The 7,635-nt window shown below is 52.6% G+C and overlaps 1 protein-coding gene across 1 annotated transcript in view; it reads right to left on the reverse strand.

The window, feature by feature from the left end:
* Window positions 1–7,635, reverse strand: part of CRACR2A (calcium release activated channel regulator 2A) — a 117,078-nt gene that overhangs the window by 108,971 nt on the left and 472 nt on the right. The gene's annotated exons all lie outside the window — the stretch shown is intronic.

Below are 7,635 nucleotides of genomic sequence, written 5' to 3' on the forward strand. Positions count from 1 at the left end.
GGCTCTTCCGCCAACTAGGAGGTAGCAGCACACAGACGGGGCCAACTGTGAAAAGCTGCCTTTGGCCCTATAACCAACCAGGGCTGACAAGGCAGCAGACAGGAAAGAAATCAACAGTGGCCTATTGTTAGAAGGGTATCACCTGGCTTCTCCTTGCCGTCTGTTTTGTTTGGCTTTCCTGGTGCATAAGTATGTACGAAGGGAGTCAGTCTCTGAGGGTGGGCCTACCTGCTTCCCCCTCAGCCCCACAGCACCTTCCGTGGGGTTCCGATCACCATCTCCTTCCTAACGGAGCGTGGTCCATGTAACACACACCCACACCCATGCAGATTCTAGAGATCCCCCCTCCAGAGCAGACACTCGTGTACCAGGCAGGGCCAGTTGTGCTTGATTCTATACGACAACCTCTATCCACAGGAAACAGGAAGGTTCAGAGGGTCCAGGGCCGCATCCTGGGTCCTCACAGCTTTTAGATGGTAAACTGAGTCAGTGGAGGCCAGCCAGAGGAGGAGGTGACCCTTAGAAATACGGGGAGGGTCAAGGCACATCTTACGGCCTGGGCAGAACTTCATCGGTCTAATTTCCACGCAGACTGGTCCTCAGACGCTGTCTACTAAGATGGACTGAAGAGCCCCCATGGAACATTATTCCAGGACCCCACCACTCCCATTTGCTGAATTCCACCATCCTGGCAGGCCCTGCTCTGTTCTCGTCTAACTAGTTAAGCCTCTCCAAAGCCCATGTCCTTCTAAAGAACGTACAGTCTGTCCTGCTCCCTCGGCAGGGGTCTCCTATGCTGTCGGAAGAAGTACTGTGGCCTTTGTTCTTTCTCCCAGTACAATGCACTGCACACAGTAAGTGTTCAACCATTTTGCTTTTGTTCTGGAGGGTTTTTTTTGGGGGGGGGGGTGCATTAACATTCAATAAAACCGCATTGATTTAGTCCCTCCAGTGTCAGGAGATTCAGATGTGGTGTGTGGAGTAACAGGATCACTATTCAGTACAAATTAGAGCTTTTGATTCTATTTCTAATTCCAGTAAATAGGGCTTGTGCGTTTAAAAAAATATTTTTAGTTTGCAATGTGTGGTTACATAATGGAGGCCTAGTCATTTTTTTTTTTTCATTAACATTCATTTCCCTTAGCAGTTCCTTTCTGTGTCTTTGTTTCTGATTTGAGCTGTGGTTCAATGTATTAAAATTGCATTCCTTAAAAAGAAGTTCCAGAGCAGACTTTTTAACTGGCCCTCCCCACCCCTGTATTTCTGACTGGCCTGTGCCTGGGGCAGCTCAGCTGGTGTGGAGTCAGGGGATCTCACAGGTGTGTTAACAGAGCTCTGGTATCAAGCAGAGCCCTCCACTCACCAGGGCAGCTCTCTGCAGGCAGCCAGTGGTGGGGTGTCCCCGAGGGAGGTGTCTATACCAGAACTAGGTGTGTGAACTCAGACGACCGATTTACCTCTCTGAGCCTCGGTTTTCTCATCTGTAAAATGGGAATGCTAAGTCCTAGAGGAGAAAACGTGCCTGGCACATGGCAGGCACTCAATACGTTCTCTTATTTGCAGGGGTCCCTGTGGGAGTCTGTTGGGGGCCTTGCTGCTTCTCCAGCTGCCTTCATCCTCAGAATTACACCACATCTACTGAAGCCAGAACCCCGAGCCCCGAGCAAAGATGAACCCCCAAAATCTGAGTACAGGGCAACACAGCAGGGCCTAATATAGTTCACGGAGATGGTAATGACAAGCGACAAGAAACGTGCCAGACAGCTGGGCGTATATCTGGAGAAAACCATAATCTGAAAAGATACGTGCACCCCAGTGTTCATAGCAGCACTATTCACAATAGGCAAGATACAGAAACAACCTAAATGTCCACTGACAGACGAACGGATAAACGTGGTGCATATATACAACGGAATGCTACTCAGCCATAGAAAAGGACGAAATAGTGCCATTTGCAGCAACAAGGCTGGACCTAGAGGTCATCATACGACGTGAAGTAAGTCAGACAGAGAAAGACAAATATCATATGATATCACCCATATGTGGAATCTAATTAAAAAATAGAGATAGAAATGAACTTATTTACAAAACAGAAACAGAATTACAGATATCAAAAACAAACTTATGGTTACCAAAGGGGAAACATGGTGGGATGGATGAATCAGGAGCTTGGGATTAAAAAACACACACTACTATATATAAGAGCCTAGTGCATAGCACAGGGAACTCTACTCAGTATTCTGTGATAACCTATATGAGAAAAGAATCTAAAAAAGAATGAATATACATATATAAATATACATATATGTATAACTGAATCACTTTGCTGTACACCTGAAACTAACACAACATTGTAAATCAACTTACTCCAATAAAATTAAAATATTAAAAGTTCACTAATTAATTAATTAAATGCCTTGCTGAACCCCTCCCCCCAACAAAAAAAGAAATGTGCCAGAGAGACACAGCGCAGAAGATAAAAATGCTAGAAAGAATGCCTGCTGGAGAACTAGGAAACACACTTAGCCACGTTTGTAGCAGGACAACCACACCCCAGAAATAAAGTACCTTGCCCTGGGCAGACGCAGGATCAGGCGACAGCAAGACACAAAGAGGGGACAGAAAAGCACACCTGATCACAATCAAGAACAAGAGCTGGTGTGGTGACCCAGCCCCTGCCGGCCGGAAAAGTGAATCCCGAGGACACATGGCTGGTTCGAGTCAGAACTGTTCCCGGCGCTCAGCATCCCGAGGGGCAGGCTGGGTTGAGCCCGTGACCCTGGGGCCAGGTCGTCTGGGTTCAAATCCCAGCTCAGCCTCTTAGGAGCCGTATGACCTCAAGCAAGTTACTCCAGCTCTCACAGCCTTGGTTTTCTCATCCATAACATGGGGAGAATAATAATAGTCACTTATCTTGCAAGGCTGTAGTAAGGACCAATGAGTCCACTGGAGCCAAGCTCTTAGCCATGCCTGGTGCATTTCTGTGCATCCAGCCTCAAGGCACAGGTGGGAAGGGGGTTCCTGACATTCTGTGTTGGATCAGGGTAGCGCTGCGGGAAGCTGGTCTCATTCCCCCACCTCAGCACCAATGTAACCTTCCAAACCAGCGGGCAAGGGTTTGTGTTTACACAGCTTCAACGTGGCAAAGCTCCATCCATTCACCAAATCCCGGAGCTCAACACAGAGTGATCTCTAAAGTAAATAAAGTGAAAATAAGCCAATCGCCCAGTAATAAGAGACTTTCCTCGTCTGCCCTGGTAATTCAGCCATTGGAGCCAGCCTCCTATTCCCCTGAGTTGAAAAGGGGGTTCAGGAAGCTCCCTGGCCAGGGATGCAAATGCAGGTCTGGGAGGCGGGCGTCCACACCGTTGGATCCTGGATGCCACAGGTCTCAGCACACCCACAGCGTGTGCACTATGTCTTGCCCTTCTCACCTTTCCTCTCGGCCCAGCAGGACAGGGAGCTGCACAGACCCAGGGGTCCCGGGAGCAGAGGGCCGGGCCAAGCCAACCAGCCACAGGGCTGCTCTACTATGCAAATAAAGGGCCTTCAGCACAGGCTCAGTGGGTTCGGAGGCCCTTGGAATGTGAGCCTCCTGGGACACCTGCCTGCTCCCTCCTCCCTGCATCTTCCAGAGCCGCTGGGGTGTCACCAGAGTCAGGCTCTGCTGCTCGACCAGGATGTGTCAACAAACGGGCGGGGGAGAAGGTACCCCGCTGGCACTCTGAGAAACCAGGGCTGGGAGCCAAAACAAACTGACAAAGGGAAGAATCTGTCGCAAAAGAAAAGCTCATATTCCTCAAGCTGGGAGAGGCCCCTGAATGTCACCTAGTCCCCCAGACAGTGGCCCCTGAGAGTCCCCTCAGGCAGACAACCCACTCCCCACACTGGCCTTCAAGAGGGTCTTCCCAGATATGGGAACATGTGTATATGTATGGCTGATTCACTTTGTCATGGAGCAGAAACTAACACACCATCACAAAGCAATTATACTCCAATAAAGATGTAAAAAAAAAAAAAAAAAAAGAGGGTCTTCCCGTGTCTGACCCAGTCCATCCGTCCCCGTGACCTTGTCTGAACAGGCAGAGCGGTTACAAGGCAAGAAAGGGAGAGACCAGCCTGAAGCAGGTGCAGAGGCCACAGAGGACAGAACCTGCAGGGCACTTCCTCCCCATCACCTCGGGCTCAACCACAGATGAAGTCAGGCTAAATCGGCCTTTGAGAACAGCGGGGAAGGGATGACAAGAACCAAAAGGTCACGAGCTGAGTCGTGGAAAGGGACAGGGAGTCTTGTCTGTGCCAAAGCTGTTGGTGCGTCCAAGCCTCCAGGGCCAGTGAGGTGTGGGCCCCGGCTCGGGGGCAGCCTGCTGCAAATCCTGCCTCTGCCAGTTACTGGCTGTGTGACCCTGGGCATGGTGCTCTGCCTCTCTGTTCCTCAGGTACTCTTCCTATAAAGCGGGAATGATAGCAGCGCCTACGCCACTGGGTTCTCATGAGGCTTTAACAAGCAGATCCGCGTCTGGCGCTCGATGTGCTGGCTGCCATCAGGACGACAATTCGCCCAGGACAGCCTAGCTTCTGCCCGTTGTCCCAGCATCATTGCCAACACTCTGCCTTTCACCCTCAAACGTGAACGTGAACGGGTCGCAGGATGGATGGTCAGGCTGAGAAGCTCTTGTCTCTTTTTAGGTCCCCCTGGTTACCTCCCTGCCCCACACTGAGCATCAGACAGCCAGGTCCCCAGAGGGTGTGTCCCCAAAGGTAGCTCTGCCCCGTGCCGGAAACTTGCTCAGTTTTCCTTTCCTCCTTTTCTCTTCCCTTTGTCTCCTGGTCTCCCGCCTGTTCTCTCCACTGCTTCCCTATGGGTGCCACCTTATTTACAGGCCGACTTTAGCGGGGACTCCCCTGGCTCTGCACACGGGGATGGGATGCTTTCTGGCTCACTGACTAGACTAGGTAGGTCTCACCACTTTTCCCTTAGAGAAATGGAAACCCTCTGAGACGTCAAACATGACTCGACCACCAGACGGGTGAATGGAAATCATTTTCCATTTTGTGTATGGGTGTGAGTGTGTATTGTTTAACGGGGAAAAAGAGAATAACAGTTGGAAAGGGTCCATCCGATGCGGGGGTCTGTCTGTGAAAACAACCCCCCAGGGCGATTTTATAAAGGGAGAGGCTGGAGGCTGCCCCCCGCATGGCAGTGGAGAGGGCCAGGAGCTCAGGGGTCGGCACCCTCTCTGCCACTCACTCACCACTGGTGAAGGACCGTGATTTCTGAAGCCTCAGTTTCCCCATCTGTAAAACTGAGCACACTTGGCCCTAGGTCACCCAGATGCTCTGACACTGTAAGAGGCCTGGCCCTGTTCTTAGGATCCTGAAAAGGCACTTGTGGAATTCCGCAATATTCTGCAAACACATCTTCAGGGTCTGTCCAGCCCTTTTCATGGGTGAAACACAGGAAGGAACCAAGGCCTGGGACAGTGTGACAACCTGAACGAATTCTCGCCCAAGGAGTAATGGCAAATGCCTGAGGGCCCTGAGCACGGGCTCAGCACGCACGCATGTTCTGTGTCGGCGTGAACTCAGCGACTGACTTACCAGATCCCTGGGGGATCCCCCACCAGACTCCCTCAGCCCGGCTACCCCCCAGCTGTCTGTGGGCTCAGCAAACCCATGACAGGGAGCCTCGAGGCAGGGGTGCAGAGCCATAGCTACTGCAGCCCCGATCCCGGTGCTTGGGACCATCACACATCTCCAATCACCACCAAACCCGACCCTGCTCCAAACCCGGGCTTCCCTGTCCAGCACTGGAACCCCAATCTCCATCACCATGGTCTCTTCCTCTGCTCAGGCCTCTAACATTTATTTAGCTGCCAGACTGGATCTATTCCAGCTTTCTCTGCTTCAGTCCCTGCCCCACCACTCATGTGCTGTGTGACCTTGGACAAGTTGTTGACCTCTCTGAGTCTCCGTTTCCTCCTTTACAGAGTGGAGACAGTAGCGACAATCTCTTCGTAAGGTTGTTGGGAGGACTAAATGGGATCCTGGGTAGAAATGCCCTACCACGGGTGCTGGCCTATAACAGACCGTTTCTCCTCCTACCCTGGCCCCTTTTAGCAGCATCCCTGGTTCTGCCCTTCTCTGCACACCCTGCAGCCCTGCTCACCTCCTCTCCTTCCCGGGTTCTCCTCCCACAGCATCCTTTGCTTCCCAAATATCGCTGCCAAATGACAAGTTCTTCTGAACCCCAGTGACCTCACTGCCCTTCTCAGAACCCATCCAAAAATGCCCAGGCCGAATAAGAAGTGCAAGTTTCCTGGCCTGACACACCAGGCCTTCCCCGACCTCGTCCCAACCAACATCCTGCACCACACTGTCCACTGCATTTTCCCTGGTCCCCAGACACCGCCACCTCCCCACCTCTGCTCAGACGTCCCTGCCCCCAAATGCCCTGACCCAGCCTTCTCCTCAAGGCCCAGCCGAAGCGCCACCTCCAGAGGGCCACCTGACCCATTCCTTGCAGAGGTGACCACCCCCTCCTGCAAACTCACCCTAGACTCACGTTGTTCATCACCCTTTCCAGTCAGCACTGAGAGGCGAGGGGACCTCAGAGGGCAGACACCAGCCTCTCATCTATCCCCCAAAACTGTGCACAGAGCAGCTCTGATGGGCAAACACTACCCAACATGGCCGCGCATGGTAATGTCACCCAAAAGAGGACACGAACCCTGGACCCTCAAGATAAAATAATTCCAATTCTACACGGAGTGCGCTGCCCTAGCCAGTGTCACGTTCCAGTTCTACACGGAGTGCGCTGCCCTAGCCAGTGTCACGTTCCAGTTCTACACGGAGTGCGCTGCCCTAGCAAGTGTCATGTTCCAATTCTACATGGAGTGCGCTGCCCTAGCAAGTGTCATGTTCCTAGGCCACAGCCTTGACATAAGGATTCTTTGCCACATGCTGGTTTCTTCCAGAGACACAGGGAACTCACCGCCTCATGAGTCAGGCTCTTCTCCTGCACTGTGATCAGCTCCCCCTTCCGGGGACCCCCGCCCTCCAGGCCTTTCCTGCTGTCTGCAGCCACTCAGAACTAAGTCATCTGGGGTCCTTGGTATCCTCTCCAGATACCAAACCCAGGGGCAGACTCCCAGCAAGGTCACTGTGTGTATGTGGACAGACGTACGTAGTCAGAGGGCTTTCCCGTGCATGCACCCACGTACACACACATGCACACACACACCTAGGCCAGAGTCAGCAAGGCTGGCTGAGTCACGCAGCCAGACCACAGCTCAAGCGGGGCCAGGGAGGAAGTGCCGCCCCATTTCCTGACCCTCCTTTGCTCTGGGAGGTTCTCTTTCTGTCTTTCTGACTCCGTCTCTCCCAGCGCTTTGTTTCTACTCAGGGCCACAGCCTGCTGTCCTGGCCCCGTCACAAGGGCTCCTAGCAGCACTGACCTCCAGGTGAGGACTTCTGGCTTCCAGACCTGCCATCCTGGACAAGTCACTTCACCACTCTGAACCTCGGTTTCTTCTTCTGTGAAATGAAGAGGCTGGGTGTGGCGACAGGGTCCCTGAGGTCCCTTCTGATCTCAGACCGGGGGCTTCTGGCCCTCCTCTAGTCCGCACAGGGTTC

This window comes from Neophocaena asiaeorientalis, unplaced genomic scaffold (assembly GCF_003031525.2).
Source record: "Neophocaena asiaeorientalis asiaeorientalis breed wild unplaced genomic scaffold, Neophocaena_asiaeorientalis_V1.1 scaffold150, whole genome shotgun sequence".
In the NCBI taxonomy this organism is placed as follows: domain Eukaryota; kingdom Metazoa; phylum Chordata; class Mammalia; order Artiodactyla; family Phocoenidae; genus Neophocaena; species Neophocaena asiaeorientalis.